At 42.6% G+C, this 25,760-nt stretch overlaps 1 pseudogene across 1 annotated transcript in view; it reads right to left on the bottom strand.

Annotated features, from left to right (window-relative positions):
• Nucleotides 1-18,079, bottom strand: part of LOC308416095 (coiled-coil domain-containing protein 186-like) — a 30,634-nt pseudogene extending 12,555 nt beyond the window's left edge. The window contains exons 1-7 of the transcript XR_013975660.1: nt 17,939-18,079; nt 10,099-10,792; nt 7,279-7,406; nt 6,225-6,353; nt 5,060-5,272; nt 4,091-4,210; nt 60-164 (exon numbers count right to left, since the gene is read on the bottom strand). The product of XR_013975660.1 is annotated as a coiled-coil domain-containing protein 186-like (transcript). The remainder of the gene's footprint in view (nt 1-59; nt 165-4,090; nt 4,211-5,059; nt 5,273-6,224; nt 6,354-7,278; nt 7,407-10,098; nt 10,793-17,938) is intronic.
• Nucleotides 18,080-25,760: the final 7,681 nt, after the last annotated feature.

The raw sequence follows: 25,760 nt of genomic DNA, 5'->3' as shown, positions 1-25,760 counted from the left end.
CTGGAACGTGTATGAAAACAGAGTTCTGATAACTGATCTATTTCACAAAGGATACGTACCTGATATGTTTTTATCATATCCTGACAGTTTTGCCGGATTTGCTCAGCTTCCTCCTTTGCCTGGGTTAGTTTTGTAGTTGTTTCTTTGAGTTTATCTTTGGTCTCCTGCAGTGAAAACATGAGAGACAACATCAGCCACAGTAAGATGGAGGACAATGAGAAGAAAGGCTGCCCTCTTGTGGGGGGCTCAGTAACACTAACAGGGAGGTGTGGCCTTGTGGTTTCAAAGCTCACACTTTTTGATACCCAAGGACCCAGCTGTACTCTGAGTCCTTCTCCAGCACCATGTCTGCCTGCACTCCGCCATGCTTCCCACCATGCCGACAATGGACTAAACCTCTGATGCAGTCCCCAGTTGAATGTTTCCCTTTTCAAGAGTTGCTGTAGTCATGGTGTCTCCTCACAGTAATGGAAACCCTAACTAAGGCCCTGCTGTAGACCTAGACTGGGGACTAAGCAGGAGTCTAACAGTTTGCTTGTTTCTGACAGGGAAAATTGTTAACAGTAAGACTGACAGACATTAAGTAAATGACTACAGTGGTAAGAAAAGCAGAGTGTTCCAAAAGTTCTTTGCACACCCCAGAGACCCTCTGGTTGTGGCTTGACATCCATTTGAAGCTCCCTTTTGATTGAATGATGCTACTAAACATGGCCTCTGTTTGGAGACTGCTGAAATGGCAATTCTTCATATGGGATTTTTAGGGATTGTCTTCATTAAAACCTGTTGCTTTTTCCTCACTCATTTTTTTACTCACCTGTTCTAGTCCTGACTGCCCAACTCTGCAAAGTTCCTTGCCCCCAATTCCCATTGAAAACACACTTTCTTTTGTATATTCTATCTTCCTTATTCCTTGCTTGATTCCTGCCCTCTGGTGATCTCTCCCCCAGCTTCCTGACTGCAGATGGAATATGATCAAGACACTCAGACTGCTGGCCATGCCTTTCCTGCTATAATGCAAAACCACAAGCCAGAAAGACCTTCTTTCTGGCACAGCGATGAGAAAAGTAATGACTGACCCCTGCTGCTCCTGTGGAGGTCCAGGCACCAGCCTCTGCTCAGCATCCCACTCCCTCTACATCTCTCTTGTTTACACTCGGACAGCTTAGCCTTTCTCTCTTCTATATCTGCCCTGCACCTGGGCTCCATACACTACTTCATATGTCATTTTAACAACACACATCGTATAATTAAGCACTTATCTACCCTGAGGTACTGGTCTTTGATAGTCAGTGTCCGGTATCACTTAACATATAGTAACTAAATAACCTGAACACTCGTTCAAAGAGTCTTAGACTAGGTATAAAGGACTGTGGTTCTGCATCCTCACTGCTATAACTAAGACACACTGACATATAGTCCAGTCTGTTTCAACACCCTAAATCCAGCAAGTGAGACTCCTGTGTGCCAGAAAACTTTAAACATTTGAATACATGAAAACAAAGTGTCACTTTATTAGGTTAAGGATGCTTACTGTATATCTTCTACCCGTGAGCTGAGCACTTGCTGACACTGCCCCTTTCTGTGAAATCTTGTATTCGAGTGTGCACATGTGCAGCGCTCACAGATAACCTCAGCTGTCAGTCCAGACCTTCCACCTTGTTGCAAATGCAAGCACCAGACTAGCCTACAAGCTTCTGCCACCCCCCCCAACAAACATAAGCAAGCACACGCGTGCACACATGTGTACCGACATAAGCACACATGAACATACATAAGACACACACAAGTGCCCCTGTTTTGACATGAGTTTTTGGAAATTTGCCCTCAGGTTCTCATTTGCACAAGCACCCTGACCCACTGAACCATCTCTGCAGCCTTTATAGGCACTGTTTGATTCTCAAGGGAAAGAGCTGTGTAAGCAAATAAAAATCTCTACCCTCAAGAAGCTGACAGTCTACTGCTAGAGGTAAACAAACTGTTAGGGACAGGTGCTAAGGAGAAATGAAGTGACAGCAAAGCATGGGGAGTGGGCAGTTCAGAGCTAGAGCAGAAAGGCTAAGCCGCTTCAATGTGCACAGGCTTGAAAAGAGTAAGATGAGAGGCTGGATGTGCTGACTGAGAGATCAAGGTTGAACCCAAGTCTTTTGTCCTGAAAGTAGAAGAATGGGCTGTCATTTATTGGGATAGGGAGGTGGTGGAGGAAGGAACACTATTAGTTCATCTTAATCTGCTGGAAAATTACTGAAGGTGTCAGGTATAAAGGATACAGCTGAACATCACTAAGTTATGTATTTGGGAATCACTCACATGAAGTTTGTTACTGCTAATTTGTTGTTGTTTTGAGAGAGTGTCATGCAGCCTAGGCTGGCCTCACACTTGCTATGTGGCTCAGGTAACCTTGAACACTACCTAAGTGCTGGGGTCATATGGAAATCGAATCCAGGGCTCCATGCACTCTTAACTCTTACCGACTGAGCCACAGTCCCAGCTTGTGTATGCCTGTCTAATCTTATCTTGTCGTCTGCGGTATTTCATCTTGTTAGTTCTGCACAATACCCTTTTCATTATGAACGCTGTATCTATATTAAATTAAATACCATCCATGTCTCCTCTTATCTGAGTCAAACTGTCCTTATGACCTCAGAGATTCTACACCGAGTCACTCACTCCTTTGTTCTGTAGACTGCATTTTCCTACTTCTTTGCACGCTGGTAATTTTTCATTAGATGCTAAACACAATGAAATATATGCCTAAGCAAAGCTTTTTATAATCATTTAAATATTTATATAATTCATTTACCACAGAATTTACTTGAAATAAGCTTGCTTTTAAAGCTAAGGTGGCCTCCAAACCTAAAGAGGTATTTTGCTGAGGGCCACCTGATGTCATGCTCTTTGAGAGATCCTGCAATCTGGCTAGTGTTAACAGTGACATTTACTCTCCAGTCAGTCCTGTGTGAACTCCAGTTTGGGCCCTATTTCTTTTGCACTTCTGGACCAATGCCCTCCTCTTTTCCATACCTTCAATTCAGGAAGACTGCTGGGCTTGGTGTCAGTTCCTCTCCCAGTGCCACATACAGAGCCCAGCGTTAACCTCGTTTGTGAGGCTTCACTTAGAGAGCACTCTATCTATGTCTTTCTCTCAAGTCTGAAAACCTTCACATATTTTTATTCTTTTCCTCCCTTTGTGTTTCCTTTTATTTTCATTTCTTTATTTTTTGGTGGGCGTTAGTCTAAGGTGGAAGGAAATGTCTGAATCTGGCTACCAACAGAGTATAGTCCTGGATCTGTAAAGTAAGATGGCAGCTTACTAAGTGAGCTAAAACGGCAACAGTGCCATCCCGTCAGCTCTAAATCCCAGCTAAGGAACCTGACGAGCCATGTGAGACTGCGGGCGGCAGACGGAGGCAGACGGAGGCAGGACTAGCAGGAGCCACAGTGACTGCAGAAAGCACATCACAGGTCCTGGCTTCAGGCAGCTGAGCAGAACAACACATGCAACATGCACCACGCAGCACAGAGGCTCCAGTGTGTGAGGGTTAGACAGATGGAGCACCGGGAGAGTGCCACAGACAGTAGCAACGACCGAGCGCTTTAATCCGAATTTAAAGCAACTTAGGCAGTTAGAAATGATTCTTTATGGATTCCAATTTTTAATTCCTCAATCAGAATTAGAGAATTCTGAGTAGCTGAGTAGGGATGCCCCACAGCTTTGGCAGCTCTTCATAGCTTCCTCACGCAGCCATGGATTTTGAGTGAAGGACCATGGGCTAGTGTCTAACACGTGTATCATGTACATACAAGTAAGCTATTGGTATTAATTATATTTAAGTATGAACAAGTATTTTTTAATTATAGGAATCAACATAACTGATACTTTAATTTTTTCACCTTAATTCCAATAGCATATTAAATATTTTTCCTTCCCTCAAATTGTATTAAAACAACAAACTAAGAATTACAAAATTTAACATTCTAAGCCACACCAGAAGTCTTTCTCGTGATGATGTGAACTATGCTGTAGGAGCCCCACCCTACTGGCTGCCAGCCCTCAGTACTCAACAATACCCCACGGCACAGCCACACTCACCTTGTGTGAGTCCATTTCAGCTTTTAACTTGTTTTGCGCCCACTTTACTTTAATGATATGAGAATTCATCTCCTCCTTTAGTTTCTCTGTTTCTCTCATGAGTCTAGTTGTTTCACCTTCCTAAAAAGACATTGTCATTTTTCACGTAAATAATCAACTATGCATCTGGTCTATCCCCTTGTGCAGTTACACAGTAATTCCAGGGCAGGTATACTATGGCCCAGAAGCCATAAAGCTGGTTTAAGGCTCAAATAGTAGTAAGAGAGTAATAAAGTCCTAAATCAAATCAATAGGCACAAAGATAATTTTTCCCTAGATTACTCAGTTCTTCCTAACTGACAGCAGTAAGGTGACTGAACCGGTTCTGCTACAATCTGAGGACCAGAACAGCATTTCTAAATGGAGATAATAGCAAGTGCTCTGAATAGCTACACTTCTGAGAGTCAACCTTCCAGGACAGCTCTAGAATAATGTTTTCTATAAGAAAATACCAGTTGTGCTTTCTGGTGAACTGTGCTGCACTAAGACTCTGGACAGGCCTGCAGCCCTGCTCATTAGGAGAGACGCTGCCCAGTCTATACGAAGCCCTACATCCAATTTCTCACATCGCAGGGGGAATATGTATTAAATAAAAAACCAAAGTAGACCCTGGCCAAGTTATACTTCTGATGTAAAGCCATTCACAGCAAACACTGATGTGGACATATCTTAGCAAAACATAATTTTTACAGACACAAACTAATTTTTCCAATAGACTCTAAAAGAAAGTTTTTTAAAGGATTAAGAAAATGTAACTGATAACATTTGACAATACTTTGCCTTTCCCCCAGCAAACCTTTCTAGCAGCAGGGATGACACACCCAAAAACACAAAGTAAGCTAGTGAGAGCGTGCCCTGAGTGCTAGCTCTACACCACTGTGGGGCTAAGGAAAAGCAGAGGCATGACCTTCAAATTAGGCACAGTTATACCTTCGATTCATAGAGTTGCTGCAGCCGCCCTTTCTCTTGAGACAGCTGCTTAATTTTGTTAGTGTTTTTCTCCAATTCCTTACTTGCATCTCTAAGTTTCCTCTCAAGGGTTTCTTTTTCCTTTCGAAGGTCTAGAGACTCCTTCTCGCCTCTCACATACTTCATTACCATCGCTTCCTTTTCCTGGCGGGCCTCTTCACATTTCTTATTAGCCTTGGAAAGAAAAATGTTACCTGGCATTAATAAAAAAATATTTTCAAATAAAAACATATGCAAACAAATACTGTTCCCTGCAGTGTTAGTATATTTTGTGCTGTGATTTCCAGCCCTTCCTTATCACTCTTTACTTTGGTTGCTGTGGTTTTTATTTATATAGACCTTCCCGACTTCTCCACATCTACTTTCTTACCAGTTTCTGCACCATTGTGGGCCTCAGGAAGAGATCATGGTCCACATTAAAAAACTCCTTTAACCTCACACTTGCCAGGGTCAGCTGTCAGAATCAGTAGGCAGAAGCTTGGAAGAGTGGAGCCAGGCTTCTGGGTCACCAGAGGTCAGCTAACACAAGCACTCTCACATAAATATGCTTCTCATTTGTAACAGAGTATCTAGACTCAAGTATTTTGTTGTAGGAACACAAAGGGGCTAATAAAAACTCATCTATATTTCATGTGTCACCAGTACATGTATATGCTATGGAACAAAATGTTAGCTATGAAACAAGGAAAGATATAAGAAACTAGACACAGGTGAAGAGATGACTCATTTTCCCCGTATATTCCTTAATTAACTTTTTTTTAAAACAATTAGGATGTACTTAAACTTATGTATTGCCACCTTAGCACAGTTTAGGATTTCTTTTTTTATTTATGTGTAGGTCCATGTCTGTCGGAGCACATGCATGTGAAGACTCTTAAAGCCACAAGAGGGCATCAGAGCCCTGGCACTGGTGTGACAGGTGGTTGGGAGTCTTGTGACTGGATGCTAGAAAGCAAACTCTCAACTTCTGGGAGACCAGTGAGCATCTTCACAGTTGAGTCATTCTTCCAGCCCTCAAATTCCTTTAAAAGCGTTTCTATAAATGCCAGCAATGCCATCGCCCGACTGCTGCAGTCTAATAAACAGAGCACCACCAAATTATAAAATTAATAGTGACAGGAAATACCTGGTCCATCCGCTGGGCCATCTCTTTATGAAGTTGCTGAATTGCATTTTTAGCTGTGACATCCTGTGCTACTAGCTGATCTTTGGAAGCTTTAACTTCTTTATTCAGTTTCTCTATTCTTAATTCTAACTGTAAAAAGAATGATTTCCAGGTTATAATTTTATAGTTGCACCAAATAAACAAATGATACCTTAATTAATACACAACACACAATGCAAGAATGTAAGATCTAGACTATTCTCCGCAGGTCCCTCACAAGCTTTTTACCCTTGTAAGTTTGGCTTACAACTCAGTCTTTCTTTAAACATGTAAAAGTGCAACAAATACATATCAAAACACAGGAAAATGAAGGTGTGCTTGAACTTACTGTATTCTACAGCTGTCTGCCGCTGTTTTCATTAGAGCCTTCTAGATGGACAGGAGGTCCACTCCAAGGCTGCATCCCCTACTGTCTCACAGCACCTTTAGTTGGAAGTGCATCTTATGATGCTGACATAAAGGAGGAAAGGCCCAAGATACATTTCTCAGAACATATCAGTGCTGAGTTCTTCCATTAATGACAGGACACTTATACGCTGTCCACAGAAGGAAAGTAGGTCAGAAAAATCTAAAGGTTTTTGCTTTGTTACCAACCTAAGCACTTACCTGTGCATCCATGCAGAAAAGACACCATAAAAAAAGGGGCAGCAGATACCCTGACATGACCTTCACAGTAGAATTCAGCAAACCCTGGGGATGAAGCCGTGCTAACACCTAAGTGAGAAAGTGCCCAAAGCCAGACAGAGACACTAGGGTGTTACTACTATTAACACTTCTTCCCTTCACTGGTAAAAACTTAAATAGAGCCTTTTTTTATTATTTGGGCAGAAAATGTGCTATATTTGGAACAGTTAAACATATCATAATTTATACAACACAATTCAGAATAATTCTAACAATTTAAATATGAAGCAGTTTCCTCCATTTGAAATGGTTTAATGTACTTGACTACATGGTTTGTTTTTTTTCCAGGAGTTTATAAATTTAAGTATAGTCTTGGAAGACTTTTGTTTACCTGTTTAATTGTGTTCATATGCTGTTTCTCTGTTTCTGTTCTTTTTTTTCAGTTCTTCCCTTAAATGGTCTTTTTCTGAACAAATACTTAAGATAAGTTCCTGATGATTCTTATTCTCTTTAATTAACCTAAATTAAAAGGGAAATAAGATATGAAATATTATCTAACTATAGATTAGATATAGACACCTACAATCAATACTCTCAAGTAATCTTTTTATAATAAAATACCAGATCCGATAAGAACCCCCTATGCCTAATGATGCCTTCTCTGAGCATGTCCTCACCATTGAGTGACTGAGTCTGAGGGTAAACTGCCTCCCAGCCTGTCTGTCACTAGAAGTAGATGAGAGAGAAGGTAAGAGCAGCCAGCTTTGTTACAAGCTTAGGTACTCACACTCTGTTGATTAACACACCAGATTATAAAAAATTCTCTGGCCAATTAGCTCCATTAGGCAGGTACCTTACCACTGGGTCACACGCACAGCCTTAACTCGTTTCTTTGATAGTTTTTGTTATTCTTAGAAGTTATGTACACATGCCACACAGACAACTGTTCTTAGGAGTTTAAGTCGGGTCACTGAACAATACTACTGATCTATGAGATAACAATAAAAAGGGCGGAGTATTACTTTCCAGGATCTAGAAAGTAGATAGAGGAGATTGATCGTGAGGGTACAACGTTCCAAGTTCAAACAAGTGCTGGGGAATTTAATGCACAACCCAGTGGTAACAGGACTGGGTGTGTAGCAGAGCACATGCCCAGCATGTTTAAGTCCTCTAGTACAAGACAAGGAGAAGAGGATGAAAAAAAAGGAAGAGTGGGCAAAGAAAAGAATGAAGGAAAGGGAAGTAAAGAAAGGGAGAGAGTGGGGTATACAGCAAGACACAGACCCAGGAGGGAGAGAGGAAACCAGGAGTTTGTGAAGAGTGTATCTTAAGGGTTAGGACACAAACTAACTAACTATATGAGAGGATAAATAAACATAGTAACCGATTTGAGTGTAGAATCATTTCACAATGACAATATATTTGTCATTTCACAATGACATTTGTGCAAGGGGAAAACAAAAGAAAACTTAGCAAGTGGGGATGAACACATAATCAGACATCTGGGAAAAGATATATTTATGAAATTTTCAATAAAAGGAACTGAAACGTTAAGTGTTCTTTATAAAAAATTAAATGGAGGTAAAAGTTAAGAAAAACATCTAGTTATTTACCTGAACCAACATGTATTTTATTTAAAATTAAAAGTATTATATGTAAAACAAAAGATCAATGCAGGTTACAATACACTTACACAAGAGTAGAGCCAGGCGAGAGCACTGTCTGACTCAGCTGCTGTCCCCTCTGCTAGGCAGACAAAGAGCTTGTTTGTTTTTTCCCCTAATACTTTTTAGTTAAATCCAACAACTTGCAGCCAGATGGTTTCCAGAAACAACTGATAAAACTTCTGAAGCCAAAGTCAGAAGCTTGGATCTGTAGATATTTGCATTTGACTCAGAACAACTTTCTTAATGTGCCTCAGGTACCTCACATACCTCAGAATGAGTCAGAGTCGTAGATGCTGCATATCTGTGAGGATCCCATGAGTTAACATGTGTGCCAGTCACATAATTAATAGCCTATGAGATTATTAATGTATTCATCTTAAAATGTTTAAGTGCTGCATAAACTGTGAAGATGAGGAAGTAGGAAAGGGCACCAGAGATAATCATGTGTGTGTGTGTGTGTGTGTGTGTGTGTGTGTGTGTGTGATGGGGGGTGATCAGAGCGGGTCCAGATTGTAGGGAGTGAAGAAGTTACCCCAAGCCTAGACGGGCTGGAAACACAAATGTCTGAAGCTGAAAGCAAAATGTAGGAACAAGTCAGCAGTATTCCGAGTTAGGACCTAAGTGAGCAGGGGTGCTCTTGAAAAGGCACTGGAGTCTCACAGGCATGTGATCCCCAGACCCACACAAAGGTAGACAGGGGACAATGTCTCCAAAAACCTTCCTCTGACTTGCACATGTCACACCCCTCACATACGTCTTTTTTTTTATTATTAGAAATAATTTTTAAAGTTTAAATTTAAAGTAAAAAATACAAAATGAGTACCAGCAGATTGAAGTTCACTGGGTTAAAAACAATGAAGCGTGAGCTGCTTTAGGGCAATCTGGTGACTTTACCAGAATAGTATGGAAAAACAAAGCAGCAAGAAAAGGCAGTTCCCTATCACACAGCACTTGGAGCGGGGTCTGTCTCCCTGTAACCCTCTCCTGGCACAGGCCTCCTTTTTCTACTCTCACACTTCATTAATTAAAAAGAAAAAGAACAGCCTAGTTTAAAAGTGTGTAGTTTAGTGAAAGATACTACGTATTATTTTAACAGATTGTAACAGTATGCCCAAACTTACGTATCACTTTACTATAAAATGTTCAATAAAAATACAGAATAAATCCTATTAGAAACAGGATGAAGGAAATCAAACTCATCAAAACACTGTACAAATAGATGTTTAAAAGCAGAATGTGCTCAACTAATTCTTCTGTTCTCTAAACTGTTAGCTTCTGAACTTAAATTTCATGACTTTGAATTTCCCTTTGAATTTATTTTGACATACCTTGAATCAAAAATGAATTGCTCCCTAATGAACTTACACAATTTTTGCTGTTTTATGATAGTAAACAAGCAGCAAATATAAGCTGCTCAGTTATTTGGGGAAGCACACCAACTCTGCATGGCTGCATTCTGAAACAAAAGCAGAGAGCAGGGCCCTTTCCTTAGAGGAGCTGGTCCTACTGGAAGTGGGAAGGGAGCACTTACAGCAGTTACTTACTGTTTAATAGTGAGCTCCTGCTGCAAGTACCTGCTATGCACACACTTCTCAAACAGGGCTAAAGCATGCTCTCCTTTATTCACTCCATTTGGTACTTGGTGTTCATCTGCAAACTCAGCAGATAAGAGCTCAGATTCTATTTCTCCCAACAAATCGTCTGATGCTGAAAGTCTTTATCTCTGAAATGAGTTTCCTGGTGCAGTCTGTATCATAGAGGCTTGCTGAGGAGGTCATTGGATTACCAGCTTCTGTGGGTGCAGACGACTTTAACTCCGCCAGTATCTCTGTTACTGTGTGTTCTGGTTCACTGGTTTCTGACACTTGTTTTGCAAAGTCTCCACCAGGAAAGTCATCTATTTGTTCAGAATTTTCTGGGCATGTGTCTGTTTTAGCACAAGAATTCTCACCACTGCCACAGTCTGGAATATGGCCTTCCTGTACTTCAGGTCTGTCTACAGTGTTCATTAGTCTGACATAAAATTCTGTCAGAGTTCAATGACAATGGTCCAGATCCCGTTTCTAATCTGCTGCTTTCATCGCCAGAAACTGAGGTGCGTGAGTCGTCCTTCAACTCGGATGTTTTCCCAGGGGTTGCATCAGAAGAAATAGAGGCTATGTGCTGAGTCTCTGCCATGCTGACTGGCACCAATTCACTCTGCATTTCTTCAAATCTGCTCCTGATCTTCACTTACATCTAAGGAATCAAAATGTAAAAGTTAGACTAAGACCCTTTACACCTTTGCACACTCCAGGCATGCCCATGAAGTGTCCCCAGAGAAAAGAAAGAGAACAGCCTACCCAGAGTGGACACAACCAGTGCAGCCACCGTAGTCCCCCGCCCCGCCCCGCCCTGGGCCAGCTGGCCTCACTAGTTAAGGGGCAGAACATGTGATGGGAAGATCGGGAAGGAGAATGGCCTCCAGTTCTGTGAGCACACGCTACTGAAGCCCTTTAAGGAGATGGGCAAAAAGCCTGCAGCAAAAGCATTAGGCAGCAGTCTGAGAGCAGGCGGGCACACCTGAGCGATGGCAGACCGCAACTAGGCAGACGAGCAGCTACAGTGAAAGAATTCGGATGAAACATATACACGGGGGAAAAAGACTACATTTTATAACAGAAAAACATATGCTCACTCCAAGCTTTGAGAAAAGTGAAACAAGAAAACTGGCTGTGTGGAACCCTCAGCACTAAGCAGGAGGGATTTTGTTAAGGGTGAATTATAATAAGTCCCAAGATTTGTACAACATTTGATTTTACTGTATGAATCCTAGCACCCAGTGAGCTCTCAAACACTTGCTGACCTGTAACCTGCATAAAATAAATTAGGCTACTGCTTGAAGAACATTATTCTAGGACTGTAGAAAGGAGGCAACTGTAAGGAGGAAAAGGCCATCCTGTGTGCCAAACATGCTGCTTCTTTGGACCACCTGTGAAGACAGCAATTACTACAGACAGAACTCAAGCTCCACATCACTCCATTATTTATTACCTACCTCCAAATGACACAAATTAACACCACCGTGCTGTATATGCTTCATCAGCAAGCTGGTATTGATACTAAAGACACCAGACCAGACAAATAAATGCAGTGAACACTTGAAAATCTTAGTAATTTATTCCAAAATCTTGGAATAAAAAATAAATCTCAGGCAGGTACACTAGCTTCAAAGCAACTTACAAACTAGCTCACTCAAAGTAACTCTTTAAAAATAGAACACGTGATATGATATACAATAGCTCGCTCAAAGTGACATTTTAAAGATACCACGCATGATATGACATACTAAGTATAAGATATACTATGCTGCTGCTAATGTTAAAACCTTACGAATGTGAACCTGCAGGGGCTTTAAACATCACAGCTAGCTGATGCTCACAGCAGAGAAACACTCACTGGTTGGCAGATAAGGAATGCCTTCAGAAGAGAACAGACCTCAGGGGCATTGTGACTCTCCAGCATTCCGTTAAGTAAAAAGAAATTTTATCAACAACTTTAAGAGTCTTATTTATGTGTCATGACTTGTCTACAGAAAAGCACATCCTTTCATTCAGCTTCCTCTGTCCCCAGGGTTCACTCTTTCTTCCTCCACAGCAGGTGCGCAGTTAGCTGAGCTGAAGCAGTAACTCAGAGCTGATACCTGGATGAGAGTTTTCAGTCCTGCACCCTGAGTTAGACACACACTTATCCTTCTTCATGCTATGCCTGTGCTATATTACAGTCTACCTGAAAACAGGTGTTCCTACTGGAGCTTTTTCCAAAGTCTTAAACTCAAGCCCGCTAACTCAATTCTGCCTCTAATGCTTGTAACTGAGCACCCTGTTCACAGCATCATGTGCTTAGTTAACAAACATCTCTTTTCTCCCTCTGCTTTCATAATCTCTTCAACAATTGTGCTCCTGCTTTTCTGACAATATCCCCTCCCTTCCACCCAACCTAAGCCTCATCTCACACCTGGAACACTTAGTTTCTTAATCTCATTCAATTCTCTTTTGGTAATTTCAAATCAAAGGGCAAAGTAGTTAAAAGAAGGCTAGATTATTTGTGACAGTCATGGGGTGGGGACAGGGTTACTAAGGGAAGTGACAAATCACCAGATTCAGAAGTGATGAAGTATGTAGTATCCTGGCTATCAAAAGGGACCAGGAGCTACCTGTGAAGTGAGCCTTCTACTGTAAGAGGGCAAGTGTGCAGGCTAGGTAGCTGCAAGACTGCTGCTATGCCTTTCCACACTTAGCTCCTCTTCTTTTCAGTCATCAGACAGACAGCTGAAGTCATGCACCCAAGACTGGCCTTTCCCTTCTTGAAAGTTTCAAGTAATGAAATCCTGTCTACACTCTGCAGTGGTTAGCCAGAGTAAAGACACAAGCCTGTCTCTCCTGGGAGGACTAGACAGACACTGCTACATCAAGCATTTATGGGCTAAGAACTGCAAGTTTTCTTCAGGGAGAATAGGATCTCCCCCCTCCACACACACACACACACACACACATACACACACACACACACACACATATACACACACACACAAAGTTTTTTGCTATTTTTTTTAATGAAATTACTGAGATTCCTGAGTGAAGTAGTTACATAAGTTTCCAAACTTGATCTCTGCCCACATTCAGAAAATGTTGCTCTTCTCCTGTAATGTCTTACTCCAACAAGTACACTCACTGTGCATACTGAGGACAACACAGACCTGCCCTGTTTTTCCTTTCAGTCTACCTAGTGACCAATTGTGCTTGAGGATTTAATTTTAATACTGTATCTTTCTTCAAGCCACCCCTATGACAAGCACAAGAACAATCTGTACATTGGAACACACTGCCTATACTCACTGAGCAGACATGGCCCTTCTTGACTCTGAAGAGGCAGCCACCTTTTAAATGAAATGTGTTCTTGCAACAAGAAATTTACTCAGAACTGAAACTCTGTAACATCAAACAATAACAGCAATAAACAGATAACCAAAGAGCTCTGTACAACACTTAAAACCAATTTTTGCAAATACTCTTCAGTGCTACACTGTGGCAGAGGAACCCACTGGCTCTGTGAAATGACCTGGGGTAGACAATGTTTAGTGGGCAGGCTGTAAGGAGACATCTAGAGTACAGAGTGTAGAACCACCAATGTATCTTACATTCTACAAGGAGCTTCATCTACATAACAACAAAACCAGCTATCTATCCAAGCTTAGAATTTGTTTTATGTATCTTATCAATTAAACACTAAATTTAAAAGACAAGTAAGTTACATAGAGTCTCTCAATATGTCAGGACCTCTGAAAAGGTCATTATACAAATCTGAGAACCATTAAGACTGCACATTTGTTTGCTGATGCCCGAGTGAACACTGACCGGGGACTGGTGGAAAAGGAGGTGTCACAGAGGAACCGTGCTTGTACATGCGGCAAGGGCAACAGCAAGGGGCATGAAAGAACTGTGCAGACAGGAACCAAACAACATTATGAGAAAGAAGCTCATCTATTCACCATTAAGTAGGGGAAGGAGAGTCAGCTGCTCCCCTACAGGCATCCCCAGGTAGTGATGCTGATGGACTGCAATTTGGATACAGTCCAAGTATTTGTTTTATTTGTTTTTTTTTTTTTTTTTTTTGGGAAGGAATGCTGTCATGAAAATTATGAAAGATTAAACAACTTAAAAATAATCTATAAAAGGGGGAAAAGTAAGCCTAGGGAAGGGCTGCAAGCCTGTTTTAAATGCTGCTCAGACCAACTTCAGTCACAGATGCATGTATGCTTATTGACTACTGCGTGCGCTGCGACTTTGACTTTGTAGTAACTGTTAGGAGAAGTACTTGTAATCACAAAGTTCCTCTGGATCCCTTGCAGTCCCTGTAGCTCCTGTCTGACTGCAGCAGAGCAGCTGTAGGTGACCCAGCAAAAAGGTGTCACACCAAGCACTATCCCAACGCCTTCCATTCCTTAATGAGCTCACTCGTGTTTCTAGAAAGTCGTCCCCACAAAACTACATAAACACTGACAGCTCTCAGTACTATTTCCAGTTTCCTGTAATTAGCACTGTGAGAACAAAACCATAGGCTGCCTCACAAAACTATAAATAGAAATGAATTCAATCTATAGCTAATTGGTAACAGGTCATCAAATAAGCATCATGCAAAGGAACCAACTCAAAAATAAAGTCTAAAGTGTTCACCTGCCAAATATATATATGGGACAGCTTTTCCATGCGGACACTGTTGTCGGTACTGGGAACATGGTGCAAACTAAAACAGGCACCCTTGGGTGCAGACCTCAGGTGCAGTCTGACTAAGCTTGAGCCTGTCAAATCTTTGCTGCTGTAAAATGCTGAGACTACGGATCAGAATCCTTCCCAGTGCAGCTCTATAAAGCACACCATCATTTCAAGATAAAAGCTTGCTTTAAATCCACTGAATAATCTTGCTCAGATATTTTTATAATTTTTAAATTATACACCACTCCACCCCCAAATAATTCTAGTTGTATACTTACTTCTCAAGTTAATATGCATTAACATATACAACCTAGACCTGTGAGGTCACTTCTCCAATAGGATGGTTCCCTGTCCTTTGTAAGAAAATACAGTCTTTAAGACAGTTTTGCATATTTCCCAAAAACAATTTGAAAGCAGCATAGCTAAAATAACTTACCTTTCCTATTAGTTCTTGCAAAGCTCTAGTTTGGCATCTTAGAAGTAAAAAATTTAAAAGCATCTAACCATTATCTCCCGATAAACCCTAAATAGTACATTTTGACACACTTTTCTAGATTAAGCTTTTAAATTAAAAAACAAAGTAGTGAAGCAGAAGAGAACCTGTGTAAGAACCTGAGTCTCCCCAATGCAAAGTGCTGACCCTGAGGTTTCACAGAAGGCACATTTCTGCACATCAATCCTTCCTTCTAAGAGAAGGAAGCTAAGACAGTTGTTTCAAAGACTTCTAGAATTTGTTCTAGGAGGAAAACTTGAGATTCACAGTTGGACACTGTCTCCTCAGCCCTCGATCCATCACACACTGTGCTTCCCACGACATCTTCAGTGAGACAGGGACAGCTGGCGGATGCTGCACAATAACCCCCTCACCTTTGTAACAGGCAGTCACAGTCTGAGTACTTCCCACTCTAAATGGCTTTTAAAATATTAAGACATAAAATTAATACAGAAATCTAACTTGAAGCTACTTGTACAGAACTCATCAACTGCAATGAAGTCTAAGAAAGTGTCAGTATTTCTATTTAACTGTTTAAAAAAAAATCTGAAAACTGGGGTGGAGATATGGTTCAGCAGTTAAGAGCACTGGCTATTCTTGCTGAGGTCCTGAGTTCAATTCCTAGCAACCACATGGTGGCTCACAACCATCTGTAATTGGATCAGATGCCCTCTTCTGGTGTGTCTGAAGACAGTCTACTGACATATATAAAATCTTAAAAGAAAAAAATGTCTGAAAACCAAATATAAGAAAAATGGCATTAAATAAGAATTTCTACATTTACTTAAAGATTTGGACTTATGCCTCAATTTGGTTAATTTGCTAAGATTTCGTTTAATAAAAAGAACTATTTAGCACTTACTACGTAACCCTACAGTGAATGATCAGCTCATAACGGTTAGCATTATCCTAGGGTTTGTTTCCACTCTTGGTGTCTATTGCCCCTTTACCCAATAGCTTACGTCTTAGGGGAAACAAACTCTCTGTAAAGCAAGTTCAAATGAGTTTGAGATGGTGTAAAGTTACAGTAGCATTTGTAAGTCTAAATTATCCTATTGATGCTTCTAAAATAAATGCTAAATAAAACTAAATATTGTAAGTGAAGTGATGTTTATGAGGAAAATCAAAATTTGACCTTAGTCACATAAAGACAAAAAAAATAAATAAATAAGAAAAACCTTAGTCTTATTAGTGAATAAACAAACCAGAATTTGAAGTTAAATATACTTTCTTTACATGAGCTGAGTAACTTTTGTAAACCAGGGTACAATGCTAGCACCTGTTGAGTGGAAAGACAGTTTTCTAAGTAAGGCTGCCGTGCTTCCAGCCGTCACTGCCTTCTTTAATGAGCTGGCTTGACTGTTCTGTTTATTACACATGGCCACATAACTATAAACTGACTTTCAGAACTGAACATGCTAAGCAAGCAGCAGCAGCCCCATTGCCACTCTGCATGTCATCAAAGGATAATTCTTTGGTTCCTGTGTGAAGAAATTAAAGGTTTATAAGTGGTCCCTCTTCCTCACACAGCCTTTCATCCAAAACACCAGACTTAGAAATGTCAACCCCTACTCCATGGAACCTGTTCTTAAAACAAACACACACCTTGAGCTTCTATTATTTCGAATTAGACAGGCCTTTAAAAAATTAAACACAGTCCATGCATCTTCTGGGTGTCTTCCAAAATTATACTTACCTATTATACTGTACAAAGAAGCATTGGTTTAACAGTACAAGATTATGGCCTTCCCAAAAATCTTCCCTGAACATGGAAAAGACCAAAAAGGAAGAATAAAAGAAGTAGGCCAGTCATTACTGGTGTTTCATTTGTGTGGCCATTAATTAACAAAGAGCTGAAAAGTAGCTGCACACAGTGTACTTCATACTCAGGAGATCAGTTTCCCTATCACTTGTCTCTGGGTCCTTAATCTACTCCACAATAGCTACACTAGTTGCAAAGGCCACATCCACACCGATAAACCTAACACTTAACATACTGACTTCCCTTTGGGTGGCTGCACGTGCGCCTCTCAAACACTGTCATGCTAGTTTGTTTCATATTTTCCTCAGACAAGCATCCTGTGTATCACTTCAGAAGAAAAGTCTGACCATCAAATGAATGTGACTCAGAGTCTGATAACTCTTTCTGGTTCGAGGTCACGTTTTCACTATATTCTTTTCTGACTCTAACAAACGGAAGTGGCAGGACTGAAACTCAGGTGTTCTGGGTACAAACCGGGGTCTCCTTAAACAAAAATCGAGATGCGAATATTTAACAAGTTACGAACTGTTAGCTGAGCCACCATTCTACCCGTGCTGTTTCCCTGCGATTGCTACTTTGAGAATACGTAGAAGGGGAGAAATAAATTTGAAATGACTTCCCTGCCAAGATTCATGAAATCCACTGGCATCTCTGGGAAAGTCAAACGCTGCTGCCCGCATCTCTGGAGATCCCGAGCTGGTGAGGCGGGGGAGCGGCCGCGCTCCAGGCACAGCCCTCAAGGGCCCCGCCAGCCCCGTTACGTCCACGCGCGGAGTCGCGTACCGCCCGGGACTAGCACCTCGTCACGGCCACGCGCGCGGACCCGCGCCCGCCGAGCCCCCGGCACCCGCCATGGACGCCCCTCGGCCACTCACCGTCCGTCGCCCAGCCCCGGGCCGCACCCTAGCGAGGCCGATGGAGCTCCGGCTCCGGAGAAGGCGGACCCATGGCGGCTTCTAGCCGACGCGGAGTGGGTGAGGAAGTCACCCGCGGAGACCACAGCCGATCCCTGGCTCTCGGCCGAGGTTTTCCTCCAAAAACCCCTGCGGAGCTGACACATCAACAAAAATGGCGGCGATGCCGAAGCCAGCGCGGCTACAGCTGAGGGGGCGGGGTTCCTTGAAGGAGCCAATCAGCGCGGCTCGGACCGCGTGACGCTAACATCTGGGTGGGCGTGGTTTTTGAGGCACCTCCTCCGGCCCCCGCGGTTTCTAGAGGAACCCGCCCAGCATCTCGGCGCCACCTCCACTCTCAAGGAGGCTGAAGCAAGCTGACTTGGCTGTAGCAGGCTGACACACTGGCCCTTGTCCAGTTGGGCCACTCTTTCCCTTTCCAGCTCCAAGCCGGTGCTCTCTGTCGGTAGGAAGTTGCTCACTTTCTCCCACACCCTTTGACCGGTCATCTAATGAGTCAGTGGCATAAAGTAATAAAAGAGAACTCGAGATTGTGGCTTCCCGGTTCTAATGGTACAAACTTTGCACTGGCCATGGGTGAGCCAAGTCCTTAGGAGCAGCTGATGTGGGCATTCAAGCATTCATCCCTGGGAGAGCTCTGCAGGGTTTCCATAATACCCTTGACCTAGAATCTGCTCGCGGCACCCGGTTTACTACTAAGCTGTTGCTGTGCTCCATGCAAAGAACCGTGGGCTGGGTATCCCATCTGGTTGTATGAAGGGTGTATATTATAGTGACTAAGCCCACTTACAGGAGGTAGGGAAGGTGAGAAGCTTTAGTCTGGAGGTTTTGCAAAACATCTCTGTTCAGAGAAAAGATGTTTTGAAGTCTTGAACCGTGTAGATATAAGTCATAAGTGAAAATAGTTTAAAGAGTCACCTCTAATGGCAGGTTTGTAAATCAAAACATGTTACTGTTAAACTACTTCCAAAATATTGCTAAGGAGGAAAAACTTCAACATGGCATATTACTAACCCTCTGTCTGTTTTTAATCAGGAAATGACGCCTCCCTCCTCAAATTAGGGTAATGTATTACAGCGCATTTGACAGTCAAGGTGCTGTGGTGATTTTATCTGCTCCTACTGTTAGAAGTAACATTAGCGTTATATCTGAAATGTCTTTCAGAATTTATAACTAGTAATAAAGTGTATTAAGTATGTCTTGGAAACTAAATTTTTAATCAGAAGAGAGAAGAAATCCTTGTGTAAAAAGCCAAAGAGATAAGATAGAAATGCTGCAATCCGAAACTCTAACGGTTCTTTGGAAAGTCAGTTATGTTGGAAGGTGTTTTGCTGGGGCAAACATGTGAAGGAACATTTTGTTAAAGTGGACACAGGCGTAAAAGGCTAAGGCAAATTTGTGAAGCAAACACCGGAATGAGGATGGTCTGCTAAAGCAAAGGCTGAGGCTTGGCTGTCTCTACTGGGTAGTGTCACTGTGGCCGACTCCTGTCTGCCGTGCCGATTCTGCCCACCTGGACCACCGCTGTGCCCATGAAATGTTTGGACATGAACGGAGCTGCTCACCTGTGAACTCAACCACGGATTTCCATACAACACAGTTGGGATTAGCTCCAAAGAGCCTTTTTATGCAGGTCCAGTTCCTCGTATCCTTTCTTTTCCACTACCTCTGGTGGGTGGTGGGCTAGTAGGGAGGTTAAAGCGTTTAAGAACCATCATTAAAAATAGGTTTAAAAAATTAAAGTTATAGCAATCCTACATTTGGATTTATAAATACCAAAATAAATTGGAGATTTATTTTTCACGAAGAAGTCAGTGCTACAACATTTGCCTTAGCATGGGCAAGGCCTGGGATTCAGTCCCTGGGGTGATGGCTGTCAACTGAAAAGCATCACTCGCAGCCTAATGCATACCCTTTGTCTCCACATCTCCATTTCCCATCAAATGATCGTGTACTGAAAAGTTACAGGGTGTAGCTCCAAATTTGGAGCAAGAAGTGTGTAAAATAGCGTAGGACATATTCTCTGCAGAGGTGGGTTTGGCATCAGGACTTTCTCCCACAGCACATTGTATAGAAAGGGGAAAACTTTACAGGGCAGACATGTAATCCATGTCAGTCATATGATGAAACCTGTTTTTCATTATCATAAATCATATTCACGAAATGTATCAGACAACATCATGCAATAAAAGTGTGACTCTGCCTCTGTGGTCTTTGGAACAACTCATACTCCACCCCTATCAGAAGTGCATCCGACAAACTTCACGATCATGGGGTATGCTTCCAATAGCCCTGATCAGTGCTCCTGGAAGCTGCCAGTCAGGAGAGGCTGCCTCAGCCACGGATGGATAACTGAATGCAATGTTGGATTGCGGCTCAGGAGACGTAGAGCAGCAGGGCAGGAGTTTGAATAAACCATGGGCTTCAGTTAATAACAGCAGTTTCAAACGTGTTCATTGAAGGAGAAACTGATTGTAACTTCATCATGAGAACTCTTTTTATTCTAAAAAGGTAAAAAGCATTCAAAAATTTATTAAAAATGAAAAAGACAATGTCAGGCATGGTGGCTGGATGAAAAAAGAGAAAAATAAACTTCAAAGGGAAGGACATGAAGGCTCCTAGGTATGGTGTATGAGAAGGTTTGTTTATCATAGAGATGAGGGAGAGCAGAGACAGACATCTAGGAGAGTCCGGAGTGAACTGGATCCTGAGCTGGGCCATGTGAGGAGACAGGGATCAGGAGAGCCAGGAGACAAAAGGGTAGACAAAAGACTGGAGAACCCAACATGGCTGGATTAGAAAGGGAAAGGCAGCTGGGGGGAAGCACAGCCCAGGCCCCTGGGCTGGAGAAGTTTAGTGACTGGGGACCCTGTAACAGGTAGGGACTGAGGGTTGCTGAGCGAGTCTATCTGCCAGGTCCAGTTTGATATATTCAACAGGCACCTCAGCCATTTGTCCCGGGTTTGAGACATAACAGTAGTCCACGCCTTTAACCCTAGCATTCCAGAGACAAAGATAGGTGGTTGACTATCTCTGAGTTCACAGACAGGCTGGTCAACATAGCAAGTGACAGAGGCAGGTGGGTGTCCGTGTGTTCAGGGATGGCCGGGTCAACATCCAAGTAACAGGCCAGCTAGGGATTACATTACGAGATGCAATCTCAAAACACGGAAACTGAGTCCCAAAAGCTGTTCCTAACTTCCACATATGTGCCATGGCACAAAACAAGCGAAAAATGTAAAAAGAATAAAGACATAAATCTGGGCATTGCTTCTAAACATTCAAGAAGCGACTGACAAGGGGACTGGGTCTGGTGTGCTTAGTTTCCACAGGAGCCAAGCACAGCGTACACTGAAAAACCAAAAGTCCTCACATAACTAAAATAGCAACCCCAGTGATTCTCAGGGTGGCCTTTCCTCCTGGAATCTGTCCCCAGAGCTCCTGGGACACCTTTCTAGAGAAAGCCAGAAAGTCCTGTAAAGTGTTGATGCGCCTGCGCAGCCACCAAGCACCTGAGAGCCATCAGTGCAGAGCTGCAGCACCTGCCACACTAGCGCGTGGGCGGGGCTGCGCGCACGTGGGAGCAGACTGCGCAGGCGCGGGATGGGCAGCACGTGGTGGCCTTGGGCGTCCGAGGCGAGGTGAGCACGGGTGAAGCTCCGGGACCTCGGGGCTGTGGGGCATGGCAAACGCCGGCTTGAGTGGGCTATTTCAGAGACCAGTCGGGGCCAGCGCCCTTCGTCTTTTTCCGGTCAGGCGGCCTGGGCTCCCCGTGTCGAGACCACCTCGGACGTGGGTCGTTGGGAGCCGGAAGTCCAGAGCTGGACGTTGAGGTTGGGCGTTAAGTCGGGCGTTGGGCGAGCACAGGAGCCGCACGTGGGGACAGGCTGGAAGGACAGAGGCCCCAGGGCCGTCCCAGAGCCGTGGGTGTGGGTGGATTCTGTCTGGGTTATAGGGAGGGGAGCAGAGGAACTGGGGCGTGGGCAAGCAGGGGCCCTGAGCATGATTTGGAAACAGCGCGTATAAAGTGTCAAAGTGTATGTGTGCGTGTTTCCACGCAAAGACTTGTGGCTTCAGTGATTTGAAGTCACTGCTGGAGTGCCAACTGTTAGATCCTTTCCCCAAACTCCCTTGCCTCCTGTACAATCGATGGGTTCATCAGGTCTGTAAAGTGAGATGTCTTACATCTGCAGGGTCTCTCTTGGCACTTGGCTTTTCTAGACCCCAGGTGTAAGTTTCTCTATTTAGGCCTCTGGAGTTAAGCAGACTGGGTATAGTCTAACTAGGTATCTCAAGTGGGAGCTGGGCCTGAGTCGGGTATTGTGGATGGAAGGTGGCGAGTTTTCCCATTTACTAGTCACTTAACATTTAAAAGTAAAGAAGTGTACTTGAACCAGGAGACTACATCTATCTTAAATGTGCAGCCCCTTCCGGGGTTGGTGCTTTACCTCCCAAAATCTTACTCAGCACTGAGGTCGAGGCACAAGGATTCTTGGCCAGCAAACAAAATCTTGCCAGCTTGTTCCTCATCACACAAAGGAAGGTTGGGGAGTATGTATTGTGATAGAGTGTCTGTGTGTGTATGTGTCTCTGTCTGTCTGTCCCCCCATCTGTCCATCTGTCCATCCATCCTCCCCCCATTGAATCCTTGAATCATAGAAAGATGAAGCAGTTTTAAGGAAAGAATAGATAAATGAGGAAGGTGGGGCTTTGGCTCATGGCCCACCGAGCCATTGACTTTTACAGCCCCCAAATTCCCTTTTCTTTCAGGTAGAATGTCTCTCCTGGAACACAGGAAGTCACCAGGAAGTCAGGAACAAACTTGAAGGGAGGAAAGGCATTGTGCCTTCAAGTTTGAGTACACACTAATTTTTACTAGCAGGGCCTCTAAGGCATAGGCTCTGAACTCCTGGAGGGAAAAGACTATTCACTGTTTGTAGGGATGCCTCCAGCCACATAAAAAGGCACAAAGACAGACTCTATGGGAATAAAAAGAATAAAAAGTCAGGGTCTTCTTTGGAGAGCTTTACTTCTCACTGCACTCAAAACACAAGAGGAATACACACAAAGTGAAGGTCTCTCTTTTTCTGAGTCAACAGAACTATTTCATTAAATTCACTTTTTTCTTTTGATTGACAGTTCTATACATTTCAACACAAGCCACTGTACATTGATTTTCAGTTTTCTTTAAGAAATTTGAGAGCCCTTCAGGTCTCCTTTGTTACCTAAACCAGCAGATAATCACTATGAATTCTGGGATTGTTATATTGTAATTCATCACCAGTGTCTTATAAAAATAGTGTGTTGTGGGCTGGAGAAATGGCCCAAAGATGAGGAGTACTGCCCTGGCGGCTCTTCAGAGACCGAGGCTTATTTCCCGGCACACGCCTACCTGGAGCTCCAATCCCAGGGCTTCTGACGCCCTTACACAGACATGTAAAACACCAGTGTACATAAAATAAAAATAAATTGTATGTGTTTTAAAATAGCGTGTCACGTAGAGAGGTTGTTGGTGTGGTTAGACCAGGAGGTACCATTTGGAATCACTAGTGAACTCTGTATACATGTACATCAGGAGTCTGTAAGTGGGAAGTCACAGCACTACACACATACCCACTCAAGAGTCAGTGATGGACATGAGATGAATCTGAGCGACTGTAAATTGTCTTGCAGCTGCTGTTTGGTTTTATCGTGTGTACATGCCAGTCCTGTGACACATGGAGGCCAGAGACAGCTTGTATGACTTAGTTCTCTCCTACCACAAGAGTCCCAGGGATCAAACTCCGCCATCAGGTTTGGCAGCAATGCTTCTAAACTGCTGAGCCGTCCTCAGCTCCTATGGCGTCTTTTTGTTCCCTGGGGTTCTTTAATATTACATTCAGCTTTAAAAGACTATGGTGTCCTGCTTGTGGTGGTTATTATAAGTGCATGTGTGTTAATATGTATAGAATAATAGAATGCACATAATGAGGAACTGCATGTTATAGAAAGTCACAGAGATGAGTGCTTCACTCATAACTCACAGCCACCCTGGCTCTACACGCTTAAGCATGAGTGGTTGCTGAGCGTCCTAGTCAGGGAGTCCTGTTCCTGCTTACTGTCAGGATGTGTCTGACTCATACTCGGTTGTAGGTCACAGTGTATGGATCTCTGATAATAAAATGCAGTCATGAGGAATCTAGGCATTTCATCTGCAGGTGCAGAGAGCACCAAGTGTTTGCAGGTCTACACATGAGTAAGAGATACAAAGAAGACAGTTTTATTTATTTTTAAATAAATCCCCAGACAAAAGTGTCAAATTGTGTAAGTCCAAATTTGTATTGCAGTGGGAATTTCTGATCCGGCTGGAGTAGTGGAGTAGCAAACAAAGTGGTCCACCTTGGCTGGGCCTTCCTCCAAGCTTGGGTCTTCTCTGTTTGTGGCTTAGTTCTGTAGTGATGAAATACTACGGGGAGTTTTCCTGCTAATAAGATGGATGTGCTTGTGTAATTTACATAAAGAACTAAGCCATACCTAAATACCTACACTGCTCCGTAGACTGTTGGAACTTTTCTGAGTGGACAGATGCTTTGGCTTTATGGTAGCCAGTGCTAAAGTACTGCTTCAAGTCACACAGAGTTTAAAAAATAAACAAAAAACAACAACAACAACAACAACAAAAAAAAAAAAAAAAAAACAGGACAAAAGCATATTTAGAACCATTTCAGAAACTGTTGGAAAATCTCTAAAACTCTAGCCAAAATTTAAGATATTTTATGAAACTCATTTATAGCTTAAAAAGCAATTTTCAAAATTAAGTATTCTAACACAGTTTAGCTCAAAGACTTACCAATTTCATATATTTAGAGGAAAAAAGATAGGAAAAATACTAGAAATCTGTTTTTAATTGAACAACTTTATTTTAAAAAACAAAGATAATTGTACAGATTTTAAAAGCATTTTTGGATAAAAGTATATGAATACATTTTTGTCAGTAATTGGGTTTTTTAAAGGTTTGATAATGTGCATTAAAATCTTACTAGTTACAATGAGCATAAAGTACATGTAAAACAAGATGCAACCTGGAAATAGTCAAAGTTTTCTTGGTGTGTAAAGATTAAGCATAATGATTTTTTGTCTTTTTTTGGCCTTTGTTTTTCTTTAGAAATCTGTTTTAACTAAGTTATTTCTGTATCTGTAAAGGCAGAAAGGATGAGAAATTCTGAAAGGTGACAGCAGTCGTGGGTCTGGGCTGAGATGCTCTGGGCAGGGTTTGACAGCAGCATGGTCACAGTGTCTGTTCAGGACGTGGCCCACTCCATCCTGATGGAGCTGTGCAGCTGCAAAGTCAGTTGTCTGTATGTCTGAATCTGAATTGCTGTCTTGGATGCTGCATGCTCAGGAAACTTTTAGTTGACAGGGGTTTTTTCATGGACCCCAAATTCATTATGTATTGGCAGGGTTGTACTATAGTATTATCTAATTTAAAACAAGTAATAAAATACACATTTTAGAGCACAAAAGGGGAGCATTTTTTTCTACTGTTTGTTTGTTCAAAACCATCTTAAGTGACATTTAGTTTCTGGCTTCTCCCTTTGAAGGTTCTCAGGGCATAGGCAGTCTCAGCTGCATGTTACGTGTCACTCTGCTAAAAAGAGGAGTTGCTGGTGCACTCCAGGGACTTTGGGCAGTGAGAACACTCCTCAGAGTGACAGGTAAACATCAAGCCAGCAGTGTCTGACAAGTATGCCTTCCAGGCAGCAGCCACTGTAACACGGGAAGCTTGCTGCAAGTCAGACTAATT

This window comes from Micromys minutus, assembly GCF_963924665.1.
Source record: "Micromys minutus genome assembly, contig: SCAFFOLD_112, whole genome shotgun sequence".
Lineage (NCBI taxonomy): Eukaryota > Metazoa > Chordata > Mammalia > Rodentia > Muridae > Micromys > Micromys minutus.
Note: the sequence above shows the minus strand (reverse complement) of the source record. Positions and strands in the feature narration are given on the sequence as shown.